Source organism: Dipodomys merriami, unplaced genomic scaffold (genome assembly GCF_024711535.1).
Source record: "Dipodomys merriami isolate MVZ:Mamm:240054 unplaced genomic scaffold, mDipMer1.0.p SCAF_18, whole genome shotgun sequence".
Taxonomy (NCBI): Eukaryota; Metazoa; Chordata; class Mammalia; order Rodentia; family Heteromyidae; genus Dipodomys; species Dipodomys merriami.
Genome location: NW_027203159.1, coordinates 29927449 through 29934697, shown reverse-complemented (window position 1 = coordinate 29934697; position 7249 = coordinate 29927449). Strand labels below are relative to the sequence as shown.

Below are 7249 nucleotides of genomic sequence, written 5' to 3'. Positions count from 1 at the left end.
CATCTATCCTGCTTCTATTTCAACTTACCCAATGAAGTCATATATTTTTTCTTTAGCAGTGACTTTTAAAACATAGGTGTCCTACATTCTCTTTTTATCTTATTTGGCGTATATCCAATTTCATCGTGGAAGATTAATACAAGTGCTTAATTGCTAGATATATAGGAACAAGAAGTTCATGGTGAGCAAAATGAACTCCAGGAAACATAAGTTTTAGCTTTGATGGTGTTTTTTTTTTTCAAAAAAAGAAAACAAACAAAATTTATTTTTCTTGCTTCATTTCCTTTACTTTTCATAGGATTTCTCTCTCCTTGTCACTATATTTGAGTTTTTAACCGGTGGATTGTAGAAACTTTAATTTGAATAGGGCAAAGAAGGGGAATCAAAATTTTTTCATAGAGGACAATGGGGGACCCACTGCCATAAAATTCTTTACAAGTCCACATGTAGAAAATTATCTTTACATCAGTTACATCAGGGATCGATTTTAAGCTGAATAAAGTGTAAGAAAAATGAGGAATAGGATATTATATGACAAGAAAAAGATTCACTGCCTTACCTTCATAATTATAATCCCTCTGTACATCAGATTGATATAAAGTTTAATGAAAAAGAAGGGTATTTGTACATATATTTATTTTAGTTGTCATCAGTTTACAAATGGATACGTATGTAGATTGGGTTGCAGTCTAAACACAAACATGTGTAGATAACCCTGGCGTTTTTATGTCCCTACCAGACTAGAAAAGGCCCAGGTTTCCATGTGTATACAGGTTCCAAACTATCCTTCACAAATTAGTGTTTAATGCATTCCTGCTCACAATATCTGAAGGAAAACCAAGAAACATTTAAAATTATACACTATTTGCAAATTGTGGCCATAATCAGAAATGCTCCCTTTTCAACACGATGATAAATATGATCAACATTCACACATCTTTAACTTCTGCATCTGTACCCAAAAGATTCAACTCTATTTATTTCACAGGAGTCCTACCAATAAGTTTTCCTAAAGTATGTTTCAAAAATTATTGCATTTTGCATCAGAAACCTTTTGGACCACACTGCCAAGTCCAGTATAAATATGTAGGGCCTTATATATGTGGAGGAAATCCCACACAAGTTGAATATGAAGATAGCCATCAAATATGTTTCCATAATATTGTGTTACACTCGACAGATACAGTCCACTCTTCTTGGAACACTTTGGAAATACATTGGGAAATTGCCAAAATATGCACACCCTCTCAAACTCAAAATGTCTCACTTCTAGCACAAAATCATGGCATCTTCACAAGTTGCAATTTGGCCCCTCAAGAGAATATGGTTTGAATAGCAGTTTGTGTACACATCCATGAATCTGTTTTTTTCTGCCACAGCTTTTAGGAGGAACTCCCAGAATCCTTCTTTAGATGAGTTTACATGTGGAAATCATTGAGATGGACGAGAAGATTGTATAGTGAGGAATATACTTCAGAATGTTGGTTGAAAAATCCCATTGAAATTTTAATGACCATTCTGTATGGAATATATAATTGGTGTAAGATTTTTGTAAGAGGTCTAATGTCATTACAGTTTTGTTATGTATTAGGCTCTGCAATTATAACAATGTATGAAATGGAAGATGATTTTCACAGGCAAACAACGACAGTGAAAAATGAAGTATGATTTATTCTCCATTGGGAAACAAATTAGATTTCGATTTGATTATTGAAGTTTCTATATTCGAACCTTACCATGTCTATGGGGAGAAAGGACATGGTGAATTCCAAATAGGACATCAACACCAGGGTTTACTTCTGGATTCAAGGAAAGGTGCAATAGGGGGTGACTAGGTAGTAGAAATCAAAATTAATTCATTTGGTAGAGTGAGCATCAGAATATAGTAATAAATGTAAGTTGTAGATGGTACAATGAGAAATGGTTTGAACTCATGGTTTGCTCATAGAATGCCTCCTGCAAAGAAATAAAGAAAAAATATTATTTTACTTTCAATGGAAAATACTTGAATATATATTCCTGTATTCTCCATATGAACAATAAGTTCACTAGTAGTTGGAGAAATACTCAAAATCTAGTGAGAGCACATCCCCAGTTAGTTTCAAAATTTTTCATGGTTGCTTCCACTTCCATTTCTACAGAAATTTGATCATTGTAAACAAACCTCACAAATTACACCTGGACACGCTGTCTCAGAACATTCAAACTTCATTGAACATTTGAAGTGTGCTGCTAATTATTGTATTACTTGAGTGATTATTGTCCATTTCATCAAAATTTTTCTAAACCACCAATACAGGCTCACCCAGGACTTCGCACAGTTTCTGAAACGGGTCTCTTTTTAAATATTCATGGATGTATCATGCATCCAGAAAAAAGGAAGAAATAATTCAGGTGATTTTATAGAAAACAAAATCCATAGTGTTTTTACTATACAATGTTATTGCAATGAATGTAAATGAACATGATAAATTGATCCCCATTTCAATAATTGTGAATATATGCATTCACAAAGAGTGATTGTTTCATGAGATGTAATCTACCAAAGGATACATGTTTTAGGGTATGCAAGTAAAATATGAAGGCATAACATGCAAATTCCTACAGGTACAATTACAAGAAATAATCCGTGGCTCAAACATATAAACAGCTTTTCCATTCTTATATGTGGACAACACAAATGCTATTGTGAAGTCACAATCACATTGTGAAGTGGTATCAGGTAAATATATTCAGCAGATTGTAAAAATAATTGACCTTTAATAACGACATGCATGTCAACTCTCAGTATGAATACTGAAATATTGGACTTTGAAATGAACATAGAAAATTTCCATTGACTAAGGGTAACATTTCTACGTTAACATTGCTTAATCAAATAAATATGGTTCTGAGAATTCTCTGCCTGAAGGATACCAACATGGAGAATATATTACTGGGATAAAGCCCAGGAAAGAGTTTTGACTACCAACGGCCAAATCAAGCATTCAATACATATTACCAAGGAAGACACATAAAAATCCTTGATAACCTGTGAATAATTTTATCATACTTGATTTAAATCAAAAGAAGTCAGGAGAAATTCCAAAAATCACAGAAATATGTCCTGTATCAACGTATGGGTGTTGAAACAGTAGGAAAAACTATGCTCCTTTTCAGTTTGTACACACACAGACACAAAACTTGCACCTACAAATGGACAGGCAACAGAAATATCTGATCACATACACAAATCAGCTGTAATATATATAATGACAAACTAGGTTTGAATGAATCTTTGAGAAAAGTCAGCAAGTAACATGGCCTCCTACTTTGTCACATATTTTTTCTGGGTCTTTAGTATGATCTACTTTTTAGATGCCAGAAACACTCTGATTAAATAAGTAAGAAATACTATCATAAGGGAATAGAATTAGTAATCCCATGGGGTCACATTATGTGTTCTAATAACCAATGAAATAAATAAATATCACTGCCCCATCAAACATTTTTGTATGAAATTTGGAGAGAAAATACATGATAGTAAGTGTACGTTGTTCATAAATCGAGGTGGCTCTTATGTGGAAGGAAAAAAATCAGAGATTTCCGAAAAACCAGTAAATATGTGGCATTGTTGATGAATATGTCATTAATGTTCCTGTCTTTGGTTAATCTTCTTGTTGGTCGCTGTCCTACAACTTTGAGCTTGGGCAGAGTCCCTGATTTCTTCACCACTCTAATGGCCTACCACTTGATCAACAGTGCCACTTCTATTTTTGTGATGGTTAATTTGTGATGAGAGTGGGAAAACTATTCCTGTTAGGCTACTTTGAAAACTGATTCTCAGATTTCATCGTTCTAAGTTTCTTAATCGACCTGTACCAGGCTTCTTCTTTTTTTTCTTATCCAAAATGTGCAAATGATTTTTGAGTCTGTATGTTCCCAACAATCGTACACACTGCAGGTCTATGAATAACCATGGTTTACGTTAAGGATAAGATTCTCTATAGTATTTTATTTTGAGGAGACGATTTCCAGAAATGAATCTGAAAAAATTCTTCTCTTTATTAATTTCTAATTAGATCCTTATATGTCAAATGCATGAGATGCTAGAATTAACAACATTTTCACCTGGTCGGTCGCAAGTGTGATTTTCTACCCCAAATTAATTTCACATGACATAATCTTTTTCCCCTGCATTACAGCAGATGACAAACTCCCTAAACAAAAGAATTAATGTATCCTGTTGTTCAATTACTAAATTGATCTGTTTAGTTTGTAAACATGATGAGTTTAAGTCATTTCCATAATCTTCCTGAATTAGAAAATTGTCACCACCAGATGCAAACGTGAATTTATCTATTCCCATTACATTTCCACAGCACTTTTTCATTATATAAACTGCCCATTCATCCTTCACATAATATTGTAATACATTTGACATAGAACAGACGTTTGAATATAAGTTCTTAGAGTGCTTACTGACTTTTGAGAGAAAAATATATGAGGCCCTCTTGTGATGAGAGACGCACATAAATTCACCTAGGTCTAATGTTGAATAAGCTTGTTTTTTTTTTTTTTTTTTTTTTTTTTTTTTTTTTTTTTTTTTGTCGGTCGTGGGGCTTGAACTCTGGGCCTGGGCGTTGTCCCTCAGCTCTTCAGCTCAAGGCGAGCGCTCTACCACTTGAGCTACAGCGCCACTTCCGGTTTTCTGGTGGTTTATTGGAGATAGGAGTCTCATGGTCTTTCTTTCTTGCCCGGGCTGGCTTTGAACCGCGATCCTCACATCTCAGCCTCCTGAGTAGCTAGGATTACAGGCGTGAGCCACCAGCGCCCGGCTAATAAGCTTGTTTTTTATGTACTGAACAGAAGAAAATACTTGACAATATCAATGCAATTTGAATTTATTACCTCATTTATAAAAAGCATGAGGTCACATATTTGCCAGGAAGACAAATTACATGATTTCGAGTTAAATAAATACTTATGAAAAATTCCAAGCAAAACCATTACTGTTCAATTTTTCTTGTATTTTCCACCTTAGGATATCAGAGAGAAAATGTTTTCACATTCCATACAATAAAATGCTCTATCTATTTTGTGAATCTAGAAGGACGTTTATGCTAGCAATTACAATTCTATAAACCATCTCATAAGTACTAAGAGAGCAAAACCTTTGATATTACACATTTAATTTTGAATTTCCAATCTAAAACATATCCAATATATTCAAACTTTATTCAGGAATGAGAAATTTGAAATCCATGTACAAATTATTGCGTAAAAAATAGCTCTGAATACATTTTATTAAAATGTGTCTTTGCAAAGTGCAAATTATAAATCATCTCAAGGATCTCATATATTTTATACTAATTCATGGAGTAAATTTATATCCTATAGTCAATCCTAAAATATTCATTAATCAATTTCAGTAGGAAGACAGGGTAACCCACCAATCAGTCCGTACATTGATCAATTAACTGGTGAAGATACTGCCATTCACACTATCATAATTGATGTGATGAGTGAATGTTGAAACCAGGAAATAAGGACAAAAACTATTGGTCCAACATAATACGGTTATCTATGGCTTTACTGATTTAAATTGATTATAAGAGAATGAGAAGAACATTCATATAAAGTAATTCAGATATGATGTAAGTTGGGTGATTTTCTTCTTGGTTCTAGTCAAACTATCCTTGAATTTGCCACCAATCACAGGATCACCAGTCAAAGAGCAATACAAACTTTATTTGTACTGAGCAAAATACTTTGGTATATAGTTAGTTATTCATTTATCCTATTTCTTCACTTTGAATTTTGACAGACAATAGTGTGTCATTAAAAAACAGCACTTTCTTTACCTGTTGTCGCCAGAGGGTTTGATTGTGCCCCAAACAAAACTTGGGCTAGGATCTTCAATGGACTCTGAAAAGAAAGAAATACATACTCGATTGAGGTGCTAGATTAGATGGGCTCTAACATTATACCATTATTGATATAGAAAAACAACAAGCTTAACAGCCTTAAGAGTCTTATGAGAAACATTTACCTGGATAATAAACATGGAAAAGAATGAGTTCTTAGACAGGTGCAAAAACAAATCATTTAAATATTTGACAAGGTTTTTAATCATTTATGACTGCATACGATCATATATGTTATTGATATTAGCCGACAAAAAAGAGCAAGTTAACATAGATTTTAATTTCACTCCTAAAGGAAGAAATCACACAATATCATAAGGTAAGGTGTAATTCAATAATGGAAAATGCAGAAAAATCTACAAGCTTTTTGGGGGGTGGGAAGGAATCCGTTCGCGGGGCCTGAACTCTAGCCTTGGCGCTGTACCTCAGCTCTTCAGCTCAAGGCTAGTGCTCTACAATTTGAGCTATCGGACAACTTCGAGATTTTGTTTTCTGCTTATATGGTGCTGAGAAATTGAACCCAGAGCCTCATGCATGCAAAGTAAGCCCTCTACCACAGAGCCCCCTTCCCAGCCCCCAAATCAACAAGCTTTTACCTTTATCACAGTCTTCCTCAGAGGAAACATATGGCCATGTATTTTTAGAACTCTTCTCTTGTTTCCCGTTCCATTTGATGTTATCTACAAATAAACAGAAATCAACCATCTGAGTAGGTGAAAATGGCCTAAATTGATTTAGTTTCTCTTTTCGTTTTAAGGCTTACCTACATCAACTACAAGACTTTTGTCCATACAAGTTGCAATATGTTCACTGCGTTGATCTCGTGGAATCAGGTGGCGAGCATTCAAGGGACAAGTAGCCAATCTGGCAGCAATATCAGGGTGATTCTGTTTAACAAAAGTTCAAATATGAAGAAATATTTTCAATTTTTCTCTTTTCAGATTACTTTGGGCAGGATGCCTACCAGGGGCTTGACACCACGGTATGGGCACTCTGATAGTTCATCCTGTTTGTTATAAATACATATTTTTATTGTAAAGATACTGTACAGAAGAGTTAGAATTTTGTGAATAAGTACATTTCCTATAGATCATTGTTACTGCCTCCTTTGTTTTCCCCTATGATCCCTTCCTTCCCTATCATCCCAACTCCTGCTGCCCTTTCCTGAACTCATAGCTAAGGTTGTAAATCTCGTTTTCAACATAGCTTCTTGTTTATATAATTGTTGAATGGGTCAACCTGTATCCCAATGCAGTATAGAGTTTCCTCAAAAGATTACACGTAGAGCTCCTCTATGATCCAGTAATCCCACTTGTGTGCATTAACACGAATGATCATATACA

At 34.4% G+C, this 7249-nt stretch overlaps 1 long non-coding RNA gene across 1 annotated transcript; it reads right to left on the bottom strand.

The window, feature by feature from the left end:
* Positions 1 to 1901: 1901 nt before the first annotated feature.
* Positions 1902 to 6586, bottom strand: LOC138829980 (uncharacterized). The gene is made up of 3 exons (XR_011372817.1): positions 6503 to 6586; positions 5844 to 5907; positions 1902 to 1956 (listed from the first exon to the last, which is right to left on the bottom strand). It is a non-coding gene; the product is annotated as an uncharacterized lncRNA (long non-coding RNA).
* Positions 6587 to 7249: the final 663 nt, after the last annotated feature.